General features: G+C 38.8%; 1 long non-coding RNA gene across 1 annotated transcript; it reads right to left on the bottom strand.

Annotated features, from left to right (window-relative positions):
* Positions 1 to 18720: 18720 nt before the first annotated feature.
* Positions 18721 to 21358, bottom strand: LOC149767915 (uncharacterized). Its single transcript, XR_016399764.1, has 2 exons — positions 19873 to 21358; positions 18721 to 18899 (listed from the first exon to the last, which is right to left on the bottom strand). It is a non-coding gene; the product is annotated as an uncharacterized LOC149767915 (long non-coding RNA).
* Positions 21359 to 21881: the final 523 nt, after the last annotated feature.

Genomic DNA, 21881 nt, shown 5'->3' with positions numbered 1-21881 from the left:
CCATAGCAAGTGCTGAAGTTATAGAAAGTAGACGGAAAAGGTGTTTGCACTTCTTCTTTTCCATTGCATGGAATTTGAGCACCACCATAGCAAGTGTTGAAGCTATAGAAAGTAGATGTACTAGCTATGTATACTTCTTCTCTGTTGAATTAAGTTTGATGATCACCATAGCGAGTGTTGAAGCTATGGAAAGTAGATGAAAATCATGCCTGCACTTCTTATTCTCCATTGCATGGAATTTGAGCACCATCATAGCAAGTGTTGAAGCTATAGAAAGCAGATGTGCTAGCTGCCTGTACTTTTTTTTCTGTTGAATTGAATTTGATGATCACCATAGCGAGTGCAAAACCTATAGAAAGTAGATGAAAATGATGCCTGCACTTCTTCTCCAATGCATTAAATTTGAGCACCACCATAGCAAGTGTTGAATCCATAGAAAGTAGATACGTCAGCTGCTTGCACTTTTCCTCCTCCACTGAGTCAAACTTCATCATCACCGAAACAAGCGAAGCTATAGGAAGTAGATGTACTAGCTGCCTATACTTCTTTCCTATTGAATGGAGTTTGATGATCACCATAGAAAGTGTTGAAGCTATAGGAAGTAGACAGAAAAGATGCCTACACTTCTTCTTCTCCATTGCATGGAATTTGAGCACCCCCATAACAAATGTTGAAGCTATAGGAAATAAAATGTACTAGCTGTCTATACTTTTTCTCTGTTGAATTGAGTTTGATGATCACCATAGCGAGTACTGAAGCTATAAAAAGTAGATGGAAATGATGCCTGCACATCTTCTTCTCTATTGCATAGAATTTGAAAACCACCATAACAAATATTGAAGCTATAGGAAGCAGACATACTAGCTGTCTCCACTTCTTCTCTATTGAATTGAGTTTGATGATTACCATAGCGAGTGCTGAAGCTATAGAAAGTAGATGAAAATGATGCCTGCACTTCTTCTTCTCCATTGCATGGAATTTAAACACCACCATAGCAAGTGTTGAAACTATAGAAAGTAGATATATTAGCTGCATGTACTTCTTCTCTATTGAATTAAGTTTGATGATCACCATAGCAAGTGCTGAGGCTATAGAAAGTAGATGGAAATGATGCTTGCACTTCTTCTTCTCCATTGAATGGAATTTGAGCACCACCATAGCAAGTGTTGAAGCTATAGAAAGTAGATGTACTGACTGCCTATATTTTTTCTTTGTTGAATTGAGTTTGATGATCACCATAGCGAGTGTTGAAGTTATAGAAAGTAGATAGAAATGATGCATGCACTTCTTCTCCATTGCATGGAATTTGAGCACCACCATAATAAGTGTTGAAGCTATAGGAAGTAGATGTACTAGCTGCCTATACTTCTTCTTTGTTGAATTGAGTTTGATGATTACTATAGCGAGTGCTGAAGCTATAGGAAGTAGATGAAAATGATACCTGCACTTCTTCTTCTCCATTGCATGGAATTTGAGCACTACTATAGTAAGTATTGAATCCATAGGAAGTAGATATGTCAGCTGCTTGCACTTTTTCTCCTCCACTGAGTCGAACTTCATCATCACCGAAGCAAGCGAAGCTGTAGGAAGTAGATGTACTAGCTGCCTATACTTCTTCTCTGTTGAATGGAATTTGATGATCACCATAGCAAGTGTTGAAGCTATAGGAAGTAGACGAAAAAGATACCTACACTTATTCTTCTCCATTGCATGGAATTTGAGTACTACCATAGCAAGTGTTGAAGCTATAGGAAGTAGATGTACTAGAAACATGTACTTCTTTTCTGTTGAATTGAGTTTGATGATCATTGTAGCGAGTACTGAATCCATAGAAAGTACATGGAATGATGCATGCACTTCTTTTTCTCCATTGCATTGAATTTGAGCACCACCATAGCAAGTGTTGAAGCTATAGGAAGTAGATATACTAGCTGCCTGTACTTTTTATCGGTTGAATTGAGTTTGATGATCACCATAGCGAGTGTTGAAGCTATAGAAAGTAGATAAGAATGATGCCTCCACTTCATTTTCTCCATTGTTTGGAATTTGAGCACCACCATAGCAAGTATTGAAGCTATAGAAAGTAGATGTACTAGCTGCTTGTATTTCTTCTCTCTTGAATTGAGTTTGATGATCACCATAGCGAGTGCTGAAGCTATAGAAAGTAGATGGAAATAATGTCTGCACATCTGCTTCTCCATTGCATGAAATTTGAGCACCACCATAGCAAGTGTTGAAGCTATAGAAAGTACATGAAAATGATGCATGCACTTCTTTTTCTCCATTGCATTAAATTTGAGCACCACCATAGCAAGTGTTGAAGCTATAGGAAGCAGACATACTAGCTGCCTGTACTTTTTCTCTGTTGAATTGAGTTTGATGATCACCATAGCGAGTGTTGAAGCTATAGAAAGTAGATAAAAATGATGCCTGGACTTCTTCTTCATTGTATGGAATTTGAACACCACCATAGCAAGTATTGAAGCTATAGAAAGTAGATGTACTAGCTGCTTGTATTTCTTCTCTCTTGAATTGAGTTTGATGATCACCATAGCAAGTGCTGAAGCTATAGAAAATAGATGGAAATGATGTCTGCACTTCTGCTTCTCTATTGCATGAAATTTGAGCACCACCATAGCAAGTGTTGAAGCTCTAGAAAGTAGATGAACTAGCTGCCTGTACTTCTTCTCTATTGAATTGAGTTTAATGATCACCATAGCGAGTGCTGAAGCTATAGAAAGTAGATGAAAATGATGTCTGCACTTCTTCTTCTCTATTGCATGAAATTTGAGCACCACTATAACAAGTGCTGAAGCTATAGAAAGTAGATGTACTAGATGCCTGTACTTCTTTTTTGTTGAATTAAGTTTGATGATCGCCATAGCGAGTGCTGAAGCTATAAAAAGTAGATGAAAATGATGCCTGCACTTTTTCTTCTCCATTACATGAAATTTGAGTACCGCCATAGCAAGTGTTGAATCCATAAAAGTAGATTTACTAGCTTCCTGTACTTCTTCTCTGTTGAACTGAGTTTGATGATCACCATAGCGAGTGTTGAAGCTATAGAAAGTAGATGCAAATTATGCATGCACTTCTTCTCCATTGCATGGAATTTGAGCACCACTATAGCAAGTGTTGAATCCATAAGAAGTAGATACATCAGCTGCGTGCACTTTTCTTCCTCCACTAAGTGGAATTTGATCATCACCAAAGCAAGTGAAGCTGTAGGAAGTAGATGTACTAGCTGCCTCTACTTCTTCTCTGTTGAATGAAGTTTGATGATCACCATAGCAAGTGCTGAAGTAATAGCAAGTAGATGAAAAAGATTCCTACACTTCTTTTTCTCCATTCCAAGAAATTTGAGCACCGTCATAACAAGTGTTGAATCCATAGGAAGTAGATACATCAGCTGCATGCACTTTTCTTCCTCCACTGAGTGAAATTTGATCATCACCAAAGCAAGTGAAGCTATAGGAAGTAGATGCACTATCAGCTAGCCATGGTTCAAATTTGCAGTTGCCAATACCCTTCTCCTATTGGTCCCGGCCATTAGGCTCCTCCTGTTCTGCTTCATTGTCTTCTTCATTGTAATCATCACTGGCCTCATCATCCTCAGCTTTATTCCCTTTATAATGGATCTTGCACAGCACCCAATCACTTCCCTACAAAAAAATTAATATGCAAGAAGAATGGCGTATGAATAAGATGAAAAAAGAACATATCAAAAAAACAAAGATTTGTGTTTTGTGATTTGTTTGTTTCTAGACAGTGATATCATTGAATGCTTTGCATAATTTAGTTAGCATGTTGCAGTGCCCATATTGATTAGTCGTATATGCATATTATCATTGCATGCCATATAGTGTTGTTTACATGCATGCGTCATGTATAAGAGAAAACAAAAGCAATACAAAATAGGATCTTAATTATTACTGAAATCACATATTTGTTGTTATCCTCTTAGTAAATTTAAGATTATTAGAATACGATATCTTCATTTGAGAACTCGTTGTCAAGAAAACAAAGATGGAGTGGTGTCAGTTGGTAGTACCAAAGGAAGGCATGAGATCAGTCCTACCTAGTTTGCAGTTGGCTGATACTGCTTGGATTCCTTGGAAAGACGATACTCTATCACGATCCAACCAGTCTTCTTAGACCTGCCATTGCCATCATAGTAGGTCAAGGTTTTATACACCCCACCAGTGTATTGTCCACCATTCGTAAGAACTGGCTTGTCCCCGGTGCTGCAAATCCGGTAGCCTCCATTCTTGACCTTGCGATCTCTATACTTTTTGTTCTTAAACTCTTATCCAACTTGGTGAAGAAATATCTACTCTTTATCCTCTTAATTAGAAAACACTCTGCAAAGAATCAAGATTCAAGATCCTGCTTTCATCGTTTGAAAAGTAAAAACAAAGAAAGAATTGAAGGCAAGCCAGAAGTATATCTTGGCTAATAAGAAAAGAGAGAATAAGCTGAAGGAAGATGTCACTTGTTAGAAGTATGCCCTAGAAGCCAATTTGGCAGACGCATTGTAATTATTCTGGGACATAAAATTTATACTTGATCTTTTTATTGATCAATAAAATTGGGCATCTTGTTTATTCATATTATTATGTGTCTATGAATCATCCTAGAAATTAATAAGATGATAACACATATTCTCAAGAGTTGAGAATTTAAGACATGTGTCATTAGGTAGTTAAATTCTGAATTGCTCCTGATCGATGGATCATCACGAAGGACGGTGATCGATTCGATGAGATTAATGCACAGATCACTTTTTTTGATGAATAAGTCTTAAGTCCTCAATGTGGGGACACTGGAGTGATTGTGCAAGTGCTTGTTAGAGAATAAGGGTACTGAGCATGACCAAAGCAAGAAGTCACTTAGATATCTATCCACTCGTCAGTAACTTACTTGATTCTGCAGTTGTATGACTAGTACTTAGACCTGCGATGCCTCAGCTAATCACGGTGAGGTTGCTGTAGTTTGACGAGCACATAAACATAGAACCTAAGGATCCTTGTGGTGCAAATTAGCTGCAGTAGGTTCACTGTTGGATTAGAGTTGCATCTAGATGGGATCTATCGATCTTGATATATTAGGAGTGATTCTATGTGATTTATGAGACTAACTTCGAAAGACCTTGGCCGGGCAGTTTTGGAAAAAGAGTTTTCCAATCTCGAACTTGAGTCAAATAAATTTGACATATGACAGACGATGGATTTGACGAGTTATCCATAACCTTCGTCATATCGGGATCCACGATAGAGGTACTGTATCATACGCTAACTGCACCTAAAGGTTCATCCATTTCGTTCTGCTGGGTTGCCACTATATGTTGCTAGGTGTCACTAGTGGATTGTGAGACTCGAAGGCATTCACTTGATAATCAGTGAACAACACCATATGACATGCAATGGTAATATTCATATACGACTAATCAATATGGGCACTGCAACATGCTAACTAAATTATGCAAAGCATTCAATGATATCACTGTCCAGAAACAAACAAATCACAAATCACAAATCTTTGTTTTTTCGATATTTTCTTTTTTCATCTTATTCAAACGCCATTCTTCTTGCATATTAATTCTTTTGTAGGAAAGTGATTGGGTGCTATGCGAGATCCATTATAAAGGAAATAAAGTTGAGGATGATGAGGCCAGTGATGATTACAATGAAGAAGACAACGAAGCAGAATAGGAGGAGTCTAATGGCCGAGACCAACAGGAGGAGGGTATTGGCAAGTACAAATTTGAACCATGGCTAGCTGATAGTGCATCTACTTCCTATAGCTTCACTTGCTTTGGTGATGATCAAATTTCACTTAGTGGAGGAAGAAAAGTGCACGTAGCTGATGTATCTACTTCCAACGGATTCAACACTTGCTATGGCGGTGCTCAAATTTCATGCAATGGAGAAGAAGAAGTGTAGGCATCTTTTTCATCTACTTTCTATAGCTTCAGCACTTGTTATGATGATCACCATAGCGAGTGCTGAAGCTATAGAAAGTAGATGCAAATTATGCATGCATTTCTTCTCCATTGCATGGAATTTGAGCACTACTATAGCAAGTGTTGAATCCATAGGAAGTAGATACATCAGCTACGTGCACTTTTCTTCCTCCACTAAGTGGATTTTGATCATCACCAAAGCAAGTGAAGCTGTAGGAAGTAGACGTACTAGCTGCCTGTACTTCTACTCTGTTGAATGGAGTTTGATGATCACCATAGCAAGTGCTGAAGTTATAGCAAATAGATGAAAAAGATGCCTACACTTCTTCTTCTCCATTGCATGAAATTTGAGCACTGCCATAGCAAGTGTTGAATCCATAGGAAGTAGATACATCAGCAGCATGCACTTTTCTTCCTCCACTGAGTGGAATTTGATTATCACCAAAGCAAGTGAAGCCATAGGAAGTAGATGTACTATTAGCTAGCCATCGTTCAAATTTGCACTTGCCAATACCCTCCTCCTGTTGGTCCCGGCCATTAGGCTCCTCCCATTCTGTATCAATGTCTTCTTCATTGTAATCATCACTGGTCTCATCATCCTCAGCTTTATTCCCTTTATAATGGATCTCGCACAGCACCCAATCACTTTCCTACAAAAGAATTAATATGCAAGAAGAATGGCGTATGAATAAGATGAAAAGAGAACATATCGAAAAAACAAAGATTTGTGATTTGTTTGTTTCTGAATAGTGATATCATTGAATGCTTTGCATAATTTAGTTAGCATGTTTCAGTGCCCATATTGATTAGTCATATATGAATATTACCATTGCATGCCATATGGTGTTGTTTACATGCATGCATCATGTATAAGAGAAAACAAAAGCAATACAAAATAGGCTCTTAATTATTACTGAAATCACATATTTGTTGTTATCCTCTTAGTAAATTTAAGATTATTAGAATACGATATTTTCATTTGAGAACTCGTTGTTAAGAAAACAAAGATGGAGTGGTGTCAGTTGGTAGTACCAAAGGAAGGCATGAGATCAGTCCTACCTGGTTTGCAGTTGGCTGATGCTGCTTGGATTCCTTGGAAAGACGTACTCTATCACGATCCAACCAGTCTTCTTAGACCTGCCATTGCCCTCATAGTAAGTCAAGGTTTTATACACCCCACCAGTGTATTGTCCACCATTCGTAAGAACTGGCTTGTCTCCGGTGTTGCAAATCCAGTGGCCTCCATTCTTGACCTTGCGATCTCTATGCTTTTTGTTCTTGAACCTCTTATCCAACTTGGTGAAGAAGTATCTACTCTTTATCCTCTTAATTGGAAAACGCTCTGCAAAGAATCAAGATTCAAGATCCTGCTTTCATCGTTTGACAAGAAAAAACAAAGAAAGAATTGAAAGCAAGCCAGAAGTTTATCTTGGCTAATAAGAAAAGAGAGAATAAGTTGAAGGAAGATGTCACTTGTTAGAAGTATGCCCTAGAAGCCAATTTGGTAGACGCATTGTAATTATTCTGGGACATAAAATTTGTACTTGACCTTTTTATTGATTAAAAAAATTGGGCATCTTGTTCATTCATGTTATTATGTGTCCATGAATCATCTTAGGAATTAATAAGATGATAACACATATTCTCAAGAGTTGAGAATTTAAGACATGTGTCATTAGGTAGTTAAATCTTGAATTGCTCCTGATCGATGGATCATCACGAAGGACGGTAATCGATTCAATGAGATTAGTACACAAATCACTTTTCTTGATGGACGAGTCTTAAGTCCACAATGTGAGGACATTGGAGTGATTGTGCAAGTGCTTGTTAGAGAATAAGGCTACTGAGCATGACCAAAGCAAGAAGTCACTTGGATATTTATCCATTCGTCAGTGACTTACTTGATGCTGCAGTTGTATGACTAGTACTTAAACCTGCGATGCCTCAGCTAATCACGGTGAGGTTTGCTGTAGTTTGACGAGCACATAAACATAGACCCTAAGGGTCCTTGTGGTGCAAATTGGCTGTAGTAGGTTCATTGTTGGATTAGAGTTGCATCTAAATGGGATCTATCGATCTTGATATATTAGGAGTGATCCTATGTGATTTATGAGACTAAGTTCGAAAGACCTTGGCTGGGCAGTTTTGGAAAAAGAGTTTTCCAATCTCGAACTTGAGTCAAATAAATTTAACATATAACAGATGATGGGGTTTGACGAGTTATCCATAACCTCCGTCATGTCGGAATCCACGATAGAGGTACTGTATCATACGCCAATTGCACCTAGAGGTTCATCCATTTCGTTCTGCTGGGTTGCCACTATATGCTGCTAGGTGTCACTAGTGGATTGTGAGACTCGAAGGCATTCGCTTGATAATCAGTGAACAACACCATATGACATGCAATGGTAATATTCATATGCAACTAATCAATATGGGTACTGCAACATGCTAACTAAATTATGCAAAGCATTCAATGATATCACTATCCAGAAACAAACAAATAACAAATCACAAATCTTTGTTTTTTCGATATGTTCTTTTTTTATCTTATTCATACGCCATTCTTCTTGCATATTAATTCTTTCGTAGGAAAGTGATTGGGTGCTATGCAAGATCCATTATAAAGGGAATAAAGCTGAGGATGATGAAGCCAGTGATGATTACAAGGAAGAAGACAACGAAGCAGAATAGGAGGAGCTTAATTGCCGGGACCAACAGGAGGAGGGTATTGGCAAGTGCAAATTTGAACCATGGCTAGCTGATAGTGCATCTACTTCCTATAGCTTCACTTGCTTTGGTGATGATCAAATTCCACTCAGTGGAGGAAGAAAAGTGCACGTAGCTGATGTATCTACTTCCTATGAATTCAACACTTGCTATGGTGGTGCTCAAATTTTATGCAATGAAGAAAAAGAAGTGTAGGCATCTTTTTCATCTACTTTCTATAGCTTCAGCACTCGCTATGGTAATCACTATAGCGAGTGTTGAAGCTATAGAAAGTAGATGGAAATGATGCATGCACTTTTTCTTCTCCATTGCATGAAATTTGAGTACCACCATAGCAAGTGTTGAATCTATAGGAAGTAGATACGTCAGCTGCTAGCGCTTTTCCTCCTCCATTGAGTCGAACTTCATAATCACCAAAGCAAGTGAAGCTGTAGGAAGTAGATGTACTAGCTGCATGTACTTCTTCTCTGTTGAATGGAGTTTGATGATCACCATAGCAAGTGCTGACATTATAGCAAGTAGATGAAAAAGATGCCTACACTTCTTCTTCTCCATTGTATGAAATTTGAGCACCGCCATAGCAAGTGTTGGATCCATAGGAAGTAGATACATTAGCTGCATGCACTTTTCTTGCTCCACTGAGTGGAATTTGATTATCACCAAAGCAAGTGAAGCTATAGGAAGTAGATGCACTATCAGCTAGCCATCGTTCAAATTTGCACTTGCCAATACCCTCCTCCTGTTGGTCTCGGCCATTAGGCTCCTCCCATTCTGTTTCATTGTCTTCTTCAGTGTAATCATCACTGGTCTCATCATCCTCAGCTTTATTCCCTTTATAATGGATCTCGCACAGCACCCAATCACTTCCCTACAAAAGAATTAATATGCAAGAAGAATGGCGTATGAATAAGATAAAAAAAGAACATATCGAAAAAACAAAGATTTGTGATTTGTGATTTATTTGTTTCTGGACAGTGATATCATTGAATGCTTTGCATAATTTAGTTAGCATGTTTCAGTGCCCATATTGATTAGTTGTATATGATATTACCATTGCATGCCATATGGTGTTGTCTACAAGCATGCGTCATGTGTAAGAGAAAACAAAAGCAATACCAAATAGGCTCTTAATTATTATTGAAATCACATATTTGTTGTTATCCTCTTAGTAAATTTAAGGTTATTAGAATACGATATTTTCATTTGAGAACTCGTTGTCAAGAAAACAAAGATGAAGTGGTGTCAGGTAGTACCAAAGGAAGGCATGAGATCAATCCTACCTGGTTTGCAGTTGGCTGATGCTGCTTGGATTCCTTGGAAAAACGATACTCTATCATGATCCAACCAGTCTTCTTAGACCTGCCGTTGCCCTCATAGTAGGTCAAGGTTTTAGATACCCCACCAGTGTATTGTCCACCACTCGTAAGAACTGGCTTGTCTCCGGTGCTGCAAATCCAGTGGCCTCCATTCTTGACCTTGCAATCTCTATGCTTTTTGTTCTTGAACCTCTTATCCAACTTGGTGAAGAAGTATCTACTCTTTATCCTCTTGATTGGAAAACGTTATGCAAAGAATCAAGATTCAAGATCCTGCTTTCATCGTTTGAAAAGAAAAAACAAAGAAAGAATTGAAAGCAAGCAAGAAGTATATCTTGGCTAATGAGAGAAGAGAGAATAGGAGTTACTATGGAGGACTGCTGGTTGTAGAGCTCGACTTCCTTGATGATGTTGGTGGGAAGGGGATTGCCGGAGTCCTTTCCTTTCTGGTACTTCTCGATGAGTTCCTCCTTGGTGGAAATAAACCTATACCCTGGGGCAAACCTCTCCTCCTCTCCCATATCAGTCTTTCTGTTAATCTGGGCTCCAAGATTGTTCCGATCCCGAACAGAGAAATGTCTCTGTGAGTAGAAGGAGAAGAATAAAGAGGAGAAGAAGAAGTAGAAGAACACGGAAGGCTGCCAGTGCTGGTGTACGTGGGAGTTAACAAGTGGAAGGCCTACGTTATGATTCGAGCGCTTTTCTCCCAATCTCAGTCGGCTTCCAGATTTTAAACCCCCCAAAACCATGCATTTATGATACGCTCAAGATCAAGCAAATAACGTTTTTCTTTTTTTCCTCCCGGCGTATAAGTTTTCTTGAAACAGAGTTTCAATAGACGCTAATTTTATCACCTTGCGTGTATAATTTTATCACTGTATCTATCTAAGGCATGGACTGTCGAAAAAATACCTAACCTAATTGTTATTGTCCCTAAAGGAACCAAGAACTGGCTTGCTATGTGTGGGAGGCACAGGGTGATTTAGATGAACCTTTACAAATACACGGAGTGAAATGACTTCGATTTGGGGATGTGGCTTTTGAGCCATATCCAGTAGCCGAAGATAAGTTCTATGGCCTCGTAAATTAGTAATGATAAATACGAACGGAAGTTTTATTGATCTTGCTTGGGAGATCAAACTTTATCTGATTTCCTTCTGATAAATATAACAACATTGTCAAGAAAAAATACATCAAACTTAATGTCACTATTACTATTTTTTGCAAAATATAGTTAATTTAGAAAAATCTCCAATTTAGCCATTAATCTCAACATGAAGGGGTTGCTGAATTGTGTGTTCTGAAAACTAGATGGTAACAAAATATTACATCTCAAACTAAATTATTGGCTTGCTGATTTGCTCAACTGTCTGAATCTGATCTTGATACTAAAATTAAAAAATGAATGCAGCATTTTCTATTCAAAGAATACACTATAGGAGCACTATAAGATGATTTTTTAGGTAAAGGCCATTTCCTTGTGCAAGCTTTGGTATGCCTGTTATGGTACGGCACTGACGGGTAAGAAGAACCTAGCTCTCCTATATCTGTATTTTCCTAATTTTAACATGCCTTTCTTTCTCACGACACAATAAAAACAATGATTTGTACATCATCATTGTTGTCATCATCTCTTGAATCATGATTTACGATGTATTATTTATGTTATTTATTTAGCATTCACTAAAAATCTCATACGACGGAGATAATAACCAGTCAACAAGCAATGTAAAGAGGATTAACAATCGAACAGAATAACAGGTTCTACATTAGAAAAAAACAAGATTTTCTTCAATCTTAGTTTAAAGAACAAAAATAATAACAATTTTGTCATTGCTAATCTGACAAAACACCAAGACCAATTTTTATTAATAAAACAAACACATCAAATGTGTTGGTTCATTAGAACCCATGGATTTTCCGTTTGGCTATAATAGTGGTGCTATTGTAATGTTTAGCCTAGTTTACAAATTATTTTTTATTAGTTATTGATATTCTGTTTGCTTTTCACCAAGGTCCAGAATCTCTGTAACGTGTATCATGCTCGCACACTAACAGTTTGGTATGGTATGGTTCAGTACTTAGTACTGTTCGGTTCACATCCCATACCAAGACAAGTCTCGAGCCATTATTCTCATTTTCTATCACAGTACTTGCTGAAACTATGTCCTATGGGTTGGTACATACCCCAATTCACCTCGGCACGCCTCGTTTCATACAGGTTGGTATGGGCCTTTACTGATATAAATAATTTTTTCACATCGTTCCACCTAGGTAAGGTATGATACACTCCAAACCGAATAATTTTGGGTGGTATGGAAAATACTGCTTTCAGGTTGATTGCCATGATAAAATAGTTTTGCAACTCCTCCCATAGCTAAAAATGCGTTCAAAAATTGTTGATGGTTTAAATCATGCCTGGTGCCCGATTTTTCCTTTTCTTAACTAAGTAGTTATTTATTGCTTGTTCTGTACACCAGAAAAGCATGTGCATTCAATTATCCTATGTTAGTTAATGAAATCTCCATTTCTTTCCAAATTAGGCATTTTCTCTAAAGGATCATCTGAATCTTGGAGAGAAGATATCGAGCAGAAATATTCCCTTCAACATCCATAGTGCTTCAAAATCAGTTTGTCCATATGGTTAAAAAATACCAGGTTTGCTACTGAAACTTCAGATTTCTGAATTTACACCGTGCATTTTCATAACTAATGTAAATCTCACATTTTTCACCATGAAGACTTCGAAACTTCTGGAAGTTTGGTTGTTGCTTTCCCTAATCTACCAACAAATTCGCCAGGTTTCAGTTTCACATTAAAGTAAATATTCTTCTATTTTATTGGCTAATTAGTCTTGTACATATAGAGCAACTTAGCTGAAAATAATTTATGTTGCATTTTTTTTTACTTTCCAACCATATCCCAATCATTTACTGTGTTTCTGAGGTTTAAATCAATTGTACTGCTAGTGTTAAGCATTTTCTTCTACCCTTCACAATACAAAGTTTCCAGATTGCACTAATTCAAATCATAATATGGTAATGCAGGAGTTCAAGAGGTTGCTTGGGGAAGATACTATAGATTATGCTTCTTACAGCTAATATCATGAGGAAACATCCTTCTTATAGATTGCACTAATTCAATAGGATTGAGTACTTTGGGATTTAGAAGATGCAGACTGGCCTAGTTCTATCAATCTCTTGTCAGTTGGAACCTAATTCTATATTGTCAAATGAAGTGGGTTATTTATGCCTTAGGAATGCTAGGGTCGATTATATGATAGACATTAATTCTTCCATAGACATCATGAGGGTTATGATTTTTAATTTCCTACCTGTACATGCAAAAGTAACATGGCCACATCCAAGATATGTCATCTCCGTATTGAACCCCGTACCGGTACCACCTGGTTATTGTATAGGTACACCTAGTATGGGGGTCGGTTTGGTGTACTGAGTTTCGGTAAGCCTCCCACATCGCGTATCGATACGAAACTGGTATGATTTGGTACAATATAACATACCTTGGCTACAAATGATTAGCCTTTTGGTGTGTTTTGATGCTATAGATGCTGCAACAAGTAAAATCATCTCTATAAACATCTCAAGAACATCAGGATGGAGGGCATCAGTTGGTGGAGTTGGAGTAATCCAAATTTCAAATCAGCACAAAATTGTTTAAGGTCATCATTAGCTCTGAAAATGATAAGAGTGCAAACTTTGGTTTGCTGTATTGATTGATATCGATGTGTATCGACCGTATCTTACCATATTGATACATGGGATGAAAGGAGTATCGAATGTCGGTATGCCGAGTTGTCTCATGTACCGAGCGTACCGATCAATAATAGAATGGTACCTATCTGGGGTCCGGAACAAAGGTGGCGAGCCTTGATGCAAACAACATATGATAATTTTCTTTGGTTCAATTTCTTTCTTTTTGCTAAGAGAAAGGAGCAAAGTCAAACAGATTTCTTATCCTCTAACTGCTGTATCTCTTCAGGATTAGAAAAATTAGTGTATCATAAGGAGGAACCTATGAATCTGTCATGTGTTTATTGCTTTAATTATTAAAGTGAGAATCGCTAGTGAGCAGGACAGAGTTCCTTTGCCCTATCCATCAAATTTCATACCCTTGTTTTCTTTCATTTATGTCTTGAGCTGTCTCTGAGTTTATAACATCATTTCTTTATATGTAAAGTCTCATTCGGACTCCAAACCATTTGCTCTCAGAGAACGCAAGGAACGACAGATAGAACGCGATTCAGAGAACGATTCGGAGTCGAGAGAGTCTTCCGTTTCGAGCCGGGGTTCGGTTCACTTTGGACCTCTCCCTTGCCGTATGATGAAGATCCAACGGGTACTATATATCCGCTTGATTGCACTTTGACGGATGTGATCCCTCGGAGAATTTAGAGGATTTACTTTATTTGTTAAGTCAAAAAGGTCTAATTTATGTATAGCAATTAGCAAGACATATCCGAATTTGGTCCGAGATATACCGCTTGCGGTGGATACAGTTAAATTAAAATACTAATTTATGATTTTATTGGCATTTGTTGGGTCTATTTTATAGTTCTCTTTGACTTAAAACTGGCGTTTCATTAGGGATCTAAATCCTATAGGGGTTCTTGAAAACAAGGCCTCTAATCCACAGGAACCAGTAATTATGTGTTTTAAATAATAACTAGACTGGGGCAGCTATGTGAGTGCAAGTTTCAAAAAGGATAACAAAGGGCCATAAATTCACTAATAAATAAATGGTTTCAGTTAAAGAGAGACAACTACTAAAAAGATGGGGGGTGACCAAGAACTTTGATAATATCATAGCAAAAAGAAGTGATAGACATAAGGTTAGACTAAATAAACATAACCTTTTATATGCGACAAAGCATGAAACTACAATCATATATACATATATACATATATATATATATATATATACATATATACATATATATATATATATATACATATACATATATACATATATATACATATACATATATACATATATATATATATATATATATATACATATATATATATATATATATATATATACATATATATATATATATATATACATATATACATACACACATCTGCTTGACCTTGCTCGTATCTTCTAGATGTCACAAGAGTAGCATTAATTTTATCACCTTGCGTGTATAATTTTATCACTGTATCTATCTAAGACATGGACTGTCAGAAAAAATACCTAACCTAATTGTTATTGTCCCTGAAGAACCAAGAACTAGCTTGCTATGTGTGGGAGGCACAGGGTGATTTGGATGAACCTTTACAAATACACAGAGTGAAATGACTTCAATTTGGGGATATGGCTTTTGAGCCATTTTCAGTAGTCGAAGATAAGTTCTATGGCCTCATGATAATTACGAACGGAAGTTTTATCGATCTTGCTTAGGAGATCAAACTTTATTTGATTTCTTTCTGATAAATATAACAACATTGTCAAGAAAAAATACATCAAACTTAATGTCACTATTACTATTTTTTGCAAAATATAGTTAGTTTAGAAAAATCTCCAATTTAACCATTAATCTCAACATGAAGGGGTTGCTGAATTGCGTGTTCTGAAAACTGGATGGTAACAAAATATTACATCTTAAACTAAATTATTGGCTTGCTGATTTGCACAACCGTCTGAATCTGATCTTGATACTAAAATTAAAAAATGAATGCAGCATTTTCTAGTTCAAAGAATACAGGGTAGGAGCACTATAACATGATATTTTAGGCAAAGGCCATTCCCCTGTGCAAGCTTAGATTAGCCCTTTTCATTCGTAGACAAATGAATCTAAGTTGAGTTCAAACGGATCACTTTGATTCAATTCTAAATCCCTAAATCTTGATGCATTTTTCTGATGAGATCCAGTTTGTGTTGAGATCAACCAATTTTTGGTCGATGTCATGATGTTGGTGTGGCTGTAAGTCTAGATAGATGTCTACATAAATTTAGCATAATTGCTAACCATTTATGCAGGTAACAGTGCAAATGTTTATAGTCAGATTTGGGTTGTAACTAGGTCTTGACCTTATTTTTGTTCCAAATCCAAGATTGGGACGTCAATTTTGATGTTACTTAGGTCTCAACTTGAGCCTACTCCAGTTATATTGGCCTGCAGTCCAGATAGATGTCTACATTGATTTTGATGTCACTTCACATAACATAAGTTCCTACCTCGACTGCATGTAACAAATTTTCCAACTTTAATTATTTCTGGAGGAAGCTGAACAAAAACCAAGTGTCCTTCAGTCAATGTTTTCGACACTATATAGATAAAGTACAGGGTATGTATCTTTCGTATGAAAAAAGAATTCACCAATCTTCGTGTGAATCTACAATGGGATCGTGCAATAGTTGCTTCTAGATATGAGCAGGCAGGTGATTGAAGGAGTTCAGATTGCTTTTAGACCTGCGCAGGGCACAATTGAATAGTCTAAGTTGCGAAAAAAGATCAATCATTCTTTAGCATTAATGATACATCCCGGACCCATATATAAGGGTGTGATGTGTCATTCATCAAATATTTTTTCTTTTAGGAAATCAGTGGACCACGCATGTATTAGACAACCTATCTATACAGGAGATATCCATCATATATATATAGTTGATTTCAACTTAGAGAGCAAGACAGCCCAGTCCAAGTACAGAATTTCACTATTTTCGATTGGTTGTAACAACAGTATTGGCTAAGTGATCTTTTTTAATAGTAATTAACCCTAGAACGCTCAACTTGAAGCCCGAGCCTAGGCAGAAGGTACTACAATCCTCATGCATTATGCCAGATCAACCCAAATAGCTTCACAAGCCTCATGCATGCATATTATATCAAGGATGCTTCCAATATCACTTAATATGCAATTATTCAAAATTTTGAGGATGCTTAACAATGATATAGAGGGACCAACCTCCGCAGCTAAGGCTCGGTCAGATGCCACTGATAATTTCACCAGATTTTTGCTGTCAATGATTCTGTTTTTGAATTATTAACTATGTTACAAATTAGGTAGGTACAAGTGGGTTAGAAAACCATGGACCATAGATATTGATTTTTTCCTTAGAGTTTGGGCTAAGAGCAGATTCTTTCCTTTCACTTTAACTATCTTTCAATTATCTGGTCTGATTATTGATTTGGTAAAAAATAAAATACACCCAACATGTGAAATGGATGCATAAGGATGGGGGTAACCCCTTTTTTTTTCTTGTATAGGATACATTCCTAATTGAATTAAAACTTTTTTTTAGAAAATATTTTGATTGTAGAATTCTCCATATTTGTCTTAGATGAAGCAATTTGTTAGGGTGTGATCTAGATTAATTGGATCCATGTATGCACCTATTTTAAGAGGCTGGCCATATAAAAGATTCCATATCATGCACCTAACATCATCATGGTTGTTTCTTTTCCTACAACATGCCACGGATTGGAGAGGAAGAATTTGTCACTTGGAGTCCTACCATCAATCAATCGATGATTATAATATGGAAACACTATATTAACATGTCATACATTTGAGTAATGAAACATCACTGAATAGACTAGTAACTGCAAGCACTTAGCAGCAACTTAATTAAAACGGCCAATAAGTAACTCTCATGTATAAGAAGCTTAATTTTTTTTACTAAATAAATAATATTATTATTCTACTGAAATGCATTTTCCAGATAACTTCAGTTTTGCATGGATAAATTTTGGTCTTTAAACAGGATCTGCAAGTATAGGTATCTAGAACTAAAATATGCTATGTTGGTTTACTCAGTTCCTTCATCTTTCTCACTTATGCTACCTTTCGACCGGTTTTATATTTAACCCTCATTCGGTTATGTTATCCATGGGTTTGATGACTGCGGAAAGAAAAAGAAGCTGAAGGAAGATGTCAGTATGTCACTATGATAGCATCATCACTTGCAAGCAAGAGGACTCATCCATGGAACTATGGCGTCCAGATCGAAACAAATCTGAAATCCAAAATGGCAGAAGTAACTGTCGACATTACCAGAACCAACATATCCATGCAAGTCAAACATGATGGACACATGTGCCATCGGATGGTTGATGCTGCTCATTGTAGAACAGCAAAAGCTCATTGCATTGTAAGCATGATGGAAGCAGGCTATATGAGGGTTTATCATAACATTGAAACCACGAGTAGTGAGAATATGGGATTAACTTGCAATAGAAAAATGGTTTGGAGACAGACCTATGGAACCACATGGCTGGCTATGTAGTCTGCAGAATTATGACTTAGGAAGGTGTAGTTTTGGAAGGCTCTTGAGGATAGAGTTTCTTGATCAGCTTTGAAGTGAGAACATATGGTTCCAATAGTGAATTGAGGAGAGACCCAGAGAAAATATGGTTCTTATTGCTTTAAACTAAAAGGGTTCAAGGTAGGGCCTATAGTGCTAGTACCAGGTACTGGACCGGTTATCTGGTGGCACGGGTCGGTACGGGCCCGTGTCGTGCTGTGTCGGACTTGTACCGACACAGTAGAAGAGGCAGGGGAAAGAGAAAAATAAAAAAGAGGAAGGAAGAGATAAGGAGGAAGGCCGGCAGAGCGTGGCGGATGCCGGTTTAGGGCCGTCCAACACTGGCGATGTCATGCCCCGGATCCGGCTCCGTGACACGGCCGTGCTATTGCCGACTACCGCCCACAATAGCACGCAGCCTCGTACATGGTCAACAGGTAGTCAAAAGCAGTGTAACTTGTATATATCAAAAGAAGGTATTACAACCCACTGGTTCATATAAAGTACAGAGCTTCTACATAGTTTATATACACAAAAGTTTATTTATATCATCCCCAAAAATAAAGAAGCCCTGTTGCAAAAGAAAAATGCTTCTGGCAGCTGTCACTGGTGGTGATCTAAAAAAAAACGTAAATGAACAGGCGTGAGCTACACGGCTCAGTAAGTAATCCTGCATAATCTTGTCGAATCGACTAAAAATGCTAACCATGCTTATCAGGGTTTGAGAAGCTGACATGTATGCTACTAAATCAATCATCATAATAAAATATCCATGCTGAGTAAATAAAACAGTATCCTACAATGTCAAGAAATCATGTAATATGCACATGTAGGAAAAATCGTGCCACCGGCATGCTGTGGTCGTGCTCTTAAATGCTACTGCGAAGTCATTTTTGGCCACTGGCGAGACCGGCTCAGTTATTAGGCGGCCACTGGCGGGGCTGGCTCAGTCATTCTCGGCCACTGGCAAGGCCGGCTTAGTTACATTGGGTCAGTAGCTCTTAAGAGTTCATAAATAATGCTTCGTATAGGTAGTAACTCATAGATGCTACGGCGAATTCATTATTGGTCACTGGCGGGGCCTGCTCAGTTATTAGTCGGCCACTGGCGGGGCTGGCTCAGTCATTATCGGCCACTGGCAAGGCCGGCTCAGTTGCATTCGGCCCGTAGCAATAGGAGTTCTTAGGTACCCCTTTACAAGCAATATGCCGCTAGAGCAAACCATTATCATTCTTTACACTCATGCTAATAAAAATCATAATATGGAATTCAATTCATTTTGCATGTATCACAAGAGCTATGAAAACATAATATGTGCACAACTATGAATTATGTGACTGACATGTACCACCCATGTTCATATTTCATAACTCACATCTTAGCATGTAATGTAATCCCAGTATTTTGTAGGCATAACGGAATATAAAGCATATATCATCATATCTTGTGTAACTAGAGCATGTCAGATACACATATCGTTCTTAGCCTACAGTACATGCATAACATATTAAATTTCATGTATGATCCATAAAGATTAGGGCAGGCTACTTACATACATGATTCACAACAAGATTAAAACAAGTTACTTACAGTAATTTGCCTTTTTCCTAGGTCTCCCGCGTCCTGGTGACGAGTCCTAAGTCACCTACAATCATGTCATAATAATAATATGTTATTTCCTTTTCTACCTGAAATTTAGCCCATCCCTCATCCGGGTTCATCCAAATAGACTGGGTCTGGTTTTATTGGGTTCACCTAACCCATTCTAATTATATATATATATATATACACACATATATACATATATATATATATTTATTTAAGCTTAACGGGTTGCGGGTTCAGATCCGACCCGCAAACCCGTTACCATGTTTTCTTTCTCCCCCCTTCTAGAGGCTTCCGCCTCTTCACCTACCTTCCTCCCCTCTCTCCTCCGTTTCCTCCTCTCTCTCTCGTTCTCTCCTTCAACCTCCCACCGAAGCCCATGCTTCCGGCCCTCTCCTCCGGCTCCCCTTCTTCTCCTCCGGCCAGATCTGTGGCCTTCCCCCTCTCGGTCACTCCCTCTCTTTCCCTCTCTCTCTCTCCCTCTTTCCTTCTTTCTTTGTTGACCCTGCCGAGACCCTACTCTCCAGTCGAGCTCTCGGCTCCCTCCGGCCTCGGTCTTTCTTCCTTCTTTCCCTCTCTCCTTTTCCCTTTTCTTCTCTTGCAGGCGGCCGGGGAGGCGAGGCTCCCCCCGATCCACCGATCGACGTGGGGGTTTCCCCCCGGTGCACCGGCGGAAGGGAAGCCCTTCCTCCCTCCGAAGTGATGCCGGAGAGGGGAAGGGTTCGGAGATGGGTCGGAATCCGGCTTTAACCGAGGGCCTCCACCCGCTCCGTCCACAGCCAGGTATGGCCGGAGGGGGTGAAGCCTCAAGATCCGGTGAGTTCATTTTCCTTTTTTTTTTTTTTTCGGTCCTTCCCTCCGGAACCACCACCCCTTGCCGGAGAAGAGGTGGTGGTCCGGCCGGGGCTGGCGGCCCTGTGGCCGCCTCTGTTGTCGTCCCGACCAGATCTGGCGGCCCGGGTTGCCCCCCGAACTCCAGGGTACCGGCGGCCGAGGCCGCGGTGTCCAGTTCATCCGCAGGCCGAGCCCGGTTGGGTTCGGCCCGGGTGGTCGTCGGGCGCACGACCTTTGAGTCCGGCCTGACCAGTGGACTGTAGGCCTTTTTTCCCTCCCCTGTGTCGGTTTCCTCCCCTCTGTTTCACTGTTGACACAGAGGGGAAGAGCACCTCACAGTGGAATTTCTTTACCCCTGTTAAACCCTTACCCTAATGCTCCTTACCTTGGCCGGTTGCAGTCGGGCAGTACCTCCCCCTGGTAGTCCCTCCTTCCTCTTGGAGCTTCAGGGCTCCTTTGCCTTCGGCTCCAAGGCTTCGGCTCTCTCACTCTCTCGTTCAGTATTCTAGGGGGTCTGTGAAGGAAAAATTTCCCGCAAAATCCGATAAAATCGGATGCCAGGTCAGAAAATCAGTTTTAAAATTTTATCTATTTATTTATAAAAGGTATAAATAAATAACATAACTATATTATGTTTACCATACCTCGATCCCGCAGCGGAAGATGGTCAAGGTACTCAGGAACAGAATCTGGTACAGGGCCAAGTGCTGGATCAGATACTGGATCAGATGCTAGATCTGGTACTGGATCGGGAACTGGATCTGGAACTGGATCTGGTGCCGGATCTGGTACTGATGGATCTGGTGCTATGCGAGGCCCGGATGTACGGACCCTCTACTTCACACGCACGCCAAGAAATGCAGGAAGGTAGGATGATGTCTGTATAGTGCAAAAACCCTTTTGCAAATAAACCCCTGGAAGAAAAGAATTTCAAAAAATTCCTTCTTCCCTTTTTCTTTTTCTTTCTTTTCCTCTTTCTTTCCGTTTCCTTTTTCTCTCTTTTACAGGCTACTCAAAAGATCATGAATCTCCCCTCTCCCCAGATAAAATCTCTAGCTCAAAATGAAGAGAAAGCTAGCCTATTTATAGGCAAAGACAAGGCTGAACCAGGAAAGAGAAAACGCCAAAAGGGAAGAGTGAACGCCAAACGTTTCATGATT

Source organism: Phoenix dactylifera, chromosome 3 (genome assembly GCF_051530095.1).
Source record: "Phoenix dactylifera cultivar Ajwa chromosome 3, Ajwa_hap1_PhDact_Kaust_v1.1, whole genome shotgun sequence".
Taxonomy (NCBI): domain Eukaryota; kingdom Viridiplantae; phylum Streptophyta; class Magnoliopsida; order Arecales; family Arecaceae; genus Phoenix; species Phoenix dactylifera.
This window is presented reverse-complemented; position numbering and strand designations above follow the sequence as displayed.